Source organism: Notolepis coatsorum (genome assembly GCF_963971535.1).
Source record: "Notolepis coatsorum genome assembly, chromosome: 3".
Classification (NCBI taxonomy): domain Eukaryota; kingdom Metazoa; phylum Chordata; class Actinopteri; order Aulopiformes; family Paralepididae; genus Notolepis; species Notolepis coatsorum.
The window spans coordinates 160,963,776-160,969,775 of record NC_140167.1 but is presented as its reverse complement, the minus strand read 5'-3'; the positions used below and the strand labels follow the sequence as shown (position 1 = coordinate 160,969,775).

The 6,000-nt window shown below is 51.1% G+C and overlaps 1 protein-coding gene across 1 annotated transcript in view; it reads left to right on the top strand.

The window, feature by feature from the left end:
* LOC311226035 (uncharacterized protein) overlaps positions 1–6,000 on the top strand; it is a 115,210-nt gene that overhangs the window by 51,970 nt on the left and 57,240 nt on the right. The window lies entirely within an intron of this gene.

Genomic DNA, 6,000 nt, shown 5'->3' with positions numbered 1-6,000 from the left:
CAGTCACTCTTCAGTCACTCCCTTCAGTCACTCTTCAGTCACTCTTCAGTCACTCCCTTCAGTCACTCTTCAGTCACTCCCTTCAGTCACTCCCTTCAGTCACTCTTCAGTCACTCCCTTCAGTCACTCTTCAGTCACTCCCTTCAGTCACTCTTCAGTCACTCTTCAGTCACTCCCTTCAGTCACTCTTCAGTCACTCCCTTCAGTCACTCTTCAGTCACTCCCTTCAGTCACTCCCTTCAGTCACTCCCTTCAGTCACTCCCTTCAGTCACTCCCTTCAGTCACTCCCTTCAGTCACTCTTCAGTCACTCCCTTCAGTCACTCCCTTCAGTCACTCTCTTCAGTCACTCTCTTCAGTCACTCTTCAGTCACTCTTCAGTCACTCCCTTCAGTCACTCCCTTCAGTCACTCTCTTCAGTCACTCCCTTCAGTCACTCCCTTCAGTCACTCCCTTCAGTCACTCCCTTCAGTCACTCTTCAGTCACTCCCTTCAGTCACTCCCTTCAGTCACTCCCTTCAGTCACTCTTCAGTCACTCTTCAGTCACTCCCTTCAGTCACTCCCTTCAGTCACTCTTCAGTCACTCTTCAGTCACTCCCTTCAGTCACTCTTCAGTCACTCCCTTCAGTCACTCTCTTCAGTCACTCTCTTCAGTCACTCTTCAGTCACTCTCTTCAGTCACTCCCTTCAGTCACTCCCTTCAGTCACTCCCTTCAGTCTCTCTTCAGTCACTCCCTTCAGTCACTCTCTTCAGTCACTCTCTTCAGTCACTCCCTTCAGCCACTCTTCAGTCACTCTCTTCAGTCACTCTCTTCAGTCACTCCCTTCAGTCACTCCCTTCAGTCACTCTTCAGTCACTCTTCAGTCACTCCCTTCAGTCACTCCCTTCAGTCACTCTTCAGTCACTCCCTTCAGTCACTCCCTTCAGTCACTCCCTTCAGTCACTCTTCAGTCACTCTTCAGTCACTCCCTTCAGTCACTCCCTTCAGTCACTCCCTTCAGTCACTCCCTTCAGTCACTCCCTTCAGTCACTCCCTTCAGTCACTCTTCAGTCACTCCCTTCAGTCACTCTTCAGTCACTCTCTTCAGTCACTCCCTTCAGTCACTCCCTTCAGTCACTCCCTTCAGTCTCTCTTCAGTCACTCCCTTCAGTCACTCCCTTCAGTCACTCTTCAGTCACTCCCTTCAGTCACTCTTCAGTCACTCCCTTCAGTCACTCCATTCAGTCACTCTTCAGTCACTCTTCAGTCACTCCCTTCAGTCACTCCCTTCAGTCACTCTCTTCAGTCACTCTTCAGTCACTCCATTCAGTCACTCTTCAGTCACTCCCTTCAGTCACTCCCTTCAGTCACTCCCTTCAGTCACTCCCTTCAGTCACTCCCTTCAGTCACTCCCTTCAGTCACTCTTCAGTCACTCCCTTCAGTCTCTCTTCAGTCACTCCCTTCAGTCACTCCCTTCAGTCACTCTCTTCAGTCACTCTTCAGTCACTCCCTTCAGTCACTCCCTTCAGTCACTCCCTTCAGTCACTCCCTTCAGTCACTCTTCAGTCACTCTTCAGTCACTCCCTTCAGTCACTCTTCAGTCACTCCCTTCAGTCACTCTTCAGTCACTCTCTTCAGTCACTCCCTTCAGTCACTCTTCAGTCACTCCCTTCAGTCACTCTTCAGTCACTCTTCAGTCACTCTTCAGTCACTCTCTTCAGTCACTCTTCAGTCACTCCCTTCAGTCACTCTTCAGTCACTCTTCAGTCACTCTTCAGTCACTCCCTTCAGTCACTCCCTTCAGTCACTCTTCAGTCACTCCCTTCAGTCACTCCCTTCAGTCACTCTTCAGTCACTCTTCAGTCACTCCCTTCAGTCACTCTCTTCAGTCACTCTTCAGTCACTCTTCAGTCACTCTTCAGTCACTCTCTTCAGTCACTCCCTTCAGTCACTCCCTTCAGTCTCTCTTCAGTCACTCCCTTCAGTCACTCCCTTCAGTCACTCTCTTCAGTCACTCCCTTCAGTCACTCCCTTCAGTCACTCCCTTCAGTCACTCCCTTCAGTCACTCCATTCAGTCACTCTTCAGTCACTCCCTTCAGTCACTCCCTTCAGTCACTCTTCAGTCACTCCCTTCAGTCACTCCCTTCAGTCACTCCATTCAGTCACTCTTCAGTCACTCCCTTCAGTCACTCCCTTCAGTCACTCCCTTCAGTCACTCCCTTCAGTCACTCCCTTCAGTCACTCCCTTCAGTCTCTCTTCAGTCACTCCCTTCAGTCACTCCCTTCAGTCACTCCCTTCAGTCACTCTTCAGTCACTCCCTTCAGTCACTCTCTTCAGTCACTCTTCAGTCACTCCCTTCAGTCACTCCCTTCAGTCACTCCCTTCAGTCACTCCCTTCAGTCACTCCCTTCAGTCACTCCCTTCAGTCACTCTTCAGTCACTCCCTTCAGTCACTCCCTTCAGTCACTCTTCAGTCACTCCCTTCAGTCACTCTTCAGTCACTCCCTTCAGTCACTCTTCAGTCACTCCCTTCAGTCACTCTTCAGTCACTCTTCAGTCACTCTTCAGTCACTCTCTTCAGTCACTCTTCAGTCACTCCCTTCAGTCACTCTTCAGTCACTCTTCAGTCACTCTTCAGTCACTCCCTTCAGTCACTCTTCAGTCACTCCCTTCAGTCACTCTTCAGTCACTCCCTTCAGTCACTCCCTTCAGTCACTCCCTTCAGTCACTCTTCAGTCACTCCCTTCAGTCACTCTTCAGTCACTCTCTTCAGTCACTCTTCAGTCACTCCCTTCAGTCACTCTTCAGTCACTCTTCAGTCACTCTCTTCAGTCACTCTCTTCAGTCACTCTTCAGTCACTCTTCAGTCACTCCCTTCAGTCACTCTTCAGTCACTCTTCAGTCACTCCCTTCAGTCACTCCCTTCAGTCACTCCCTTCAGTCACTCTTCAGTCACTCTTCAGTCACTCCCTTCAGTCACTCCCTTCAGTCACTCCCTTCAGTCACTCTTCAGTCACTCCCTTCAGTCACTCCCTTCAGTCACTCCCTTCAGTCACTCTTCAGTCACTCTTCAGTCACTCTCTTCAGTCACTCTTCAGTCACTCCCTTCAGTCACTCCCTTCAGTCACTCTTCAGTCACTCTTCAGTCACTCTTCAGTCACTCCCTTCAGTCACTCTTCAGTCACTCCCTTCAGTCACTCCCTTCAGTCACTCCCTTCAGTCACTCTTCAGTCACTCCCTTCAGTCACTCTTCAGTCACTCCCTTCAGTCACTCTTCAGTCACTCTTCAGTCACTCTCTTCAGTCACTCTCTTCAGTCACTCTTCAGTCACTCCCTTCAGTCACTCTTCAGTCACTCTTCAGTCACTCCCTTCAGTCACTCTTCAGTCACTCCCTTCAGTCACTCCCTTCAGTCACTCTTCAGTCACTCCCTTCAGTCACTCCCTTCAGTCACTCTTCAGTCACTCCCTTCAGTCACTCCCTTCAGTCACTCTTCAGTCACTCCCTTCAGTCACCCTTCAGTCACTCCCTTCAGTCACTCCCTTCAGTCACTCCCTTCAGTCACTCTTCAGTCACTCCCTTCAGTCACTCTTCAGTCACTCTTCAGTCACTCTCTTCAGTCACTCTTCAGTCACTCCCTTCAGTCACTCTTCAGTCACTCTCTTCAGTCACTCTCTTCAGTCACTCTTCAGTCACTCCCTTCAGTCACTCTTCAGTCACTCTTCAGTCACTCCCTTCAGTCACTCCCTTCAGTCACTCTTCAGTCACTCCCTTCAGTCACTCCCTTCAGTCACTCCCTTCAGTCACTCTTCAGTCACTCCCTTCAGTCACTCCCTTCAGTCACTCCCTTCAGTCACTCCCTTCAGTCACTCTTCAGTCACTCTTCAGTCACTCTCTTCAGTCACTCTTCAGTCACTCCCTTCAGTCACTCTTCAGTCACTCCCTTCAGTCACTCTTCAGTCACTCCCTTCAGTCACTCCATTCAGTCACTCCCTTCAGTCACTCTTCAGTCACTCCCTTCAGTCACTCTTCAGTCACTCTTCAGTCACTCTCTTCAGTCACTCTTCAGTCACTCCCTTCAGTCACTCTTCAGTCACTCTTCAGTCACTCTCTTCAGTCACTCTCTTCAGTCACTCTTCAGTCACTCCCTTCAGTCACTCTTCAGTCACTCCCTTCAGTCACTCCCTTCAGTCACTCTTCAGTCACTCCCTTCAGTCACTCCCTTCAGTCACTCTTCAGTCACTCCCTTCAGTCACTCCCTTCAGTCACTCTTCAGTCACTCCCTTCAGTCACCCTTCAGTCACTCCCTTCAGTCACTCCCTTCAGTCACTCCCTTCAGTCACTCTTCAGTCACTCCCTTCAGTCACTCTTCAGTCACTCCCTTCAGTCACTCCCTTCAGTCACTCCCTTCAGTCTCTCTTCAGTCACTCTTCAGTCACTCCCTTCAGTCACTCCCTTCAGTCACTCTTCAGTCACTCTTCAGTCACTCCCTTCAGTCACTCTCTTCAGTCACTCTTCAGTCACTCCCTTCAGTCACTCTTCAGTCACTCTTCAGTCACTCCCTTCAGTCACTCCCTTCAGTCACTCCCTTCAGTCACTCTTCAGTCACTCCCTTCAGTCACTCCCTTCAGTCACTCCCTTCAGTCACTCCCTTCAGTCACTCTTCAGTCACTCCCTTCAGTCACTCCCTTCAGTCACTCTTCAGTCACTCCCTTCAGTCACTCCCTTCAGTCACTCCCTTCAATCACTCTTCAGTCACTCCCTTCAGTCACTCCCTTCAGTCACCCTTCAGTCACTCTCTTCAGTCACTCCCTTCAGTCACTCCCTTCAGTCACTCCCTTCAGTCTCTCTTCAGTCACTCTTCAGTCACTCCCTTCAGTCACCCCCTTCAGTCACTCTTCAGTCACTCTTCAGTCACTCTTCAGCCACTCCCTTCAGTCACTCCCTTCAGTCACTTCCTTCATTCACTCTGTCTCTCTCCTATCTGTCTGTGTCTCTCTCTTTCTGTCTCCTATCTGTACTGCTCTCTCTCTCTCTCTCTCTCTCTCTCTCTCTCTCTCTCTCTCTCTCTCTCTCTCTCTATCTCTCTCTCCTCATCCACACACACACTCACACCACCTCCTCGCTCTCTCTACAATACACTCCCACACTCCTAGTTTTTTTTTGTTAAACATCTGCAGTGACATAACATATTATACACAGTGAGAACCCAGTGAGATGTGAGGGTTAATGCTGCTTGTGATGCTGTAGACAGGACGAGGGGGGAGGGGTTAGTGCTGCTGTAGACAGGAGGGGGGAGGGGTTAGTGCTGCTGTAGACAGGAGGGGGGAGGGGTTAGTGATGCTGTAGACAGGAGGGAGGAGGGGTTAGTGCTGCTGTAGACAGGAGGAGGGGTTAGTGATGCTGTAGACAGGAGGAGGGGGGAGGGGTTAGTGATGCTGTAGACAGGAGGGAGGAGGGGTTAGTGCTGCTGTAGACAGGAGGGGGGAGGGGTTAGTGATGCTGTAGACAGGGGGAGGGGTTAGTGCTGCTGTAGACAGGAGGAGGGGGGAGGGGTTCGTGCTGCTGTAGACAGGAGGAGGGGTTAGTGCTGCTGTAGACAGGAGGAGGGGTTAGTGCTGCTGTAGACAGGAGGAGGGAGGAGGGGTTAGTGATGCTGTAGACAGGAGGAGGGAGGAGGGGTTAGTGATGCTGTAGACAGGAGGGAGGAGGGGTTAGTGCTGCTGTAGACAGGAGGAGGGGGGGTTAGTGCTGCTGTAGACAGGAGGAGGGTGGGTTAGTGCTGCTGTAGAAAGGAGGAGGGGTTAGTGCTGCTGTAGACAGGAGGAGGGGGGGGGTTAGTGATGCTGTAGACAGGAGGGGGGAGGGGTTAGTGATGCTGTAGACAGGAGGAGGGGTTAGTGCTGCTGTAGAAAGGAGGAGGGGTTAGTGATGCTGTAGACAGGAGGAGGGGTTAGTGCTGCTGTAGACAGGAGGGAGGGGGAGGGGTTAGTGCTGCTGTAGACAGGAGGAGGGGT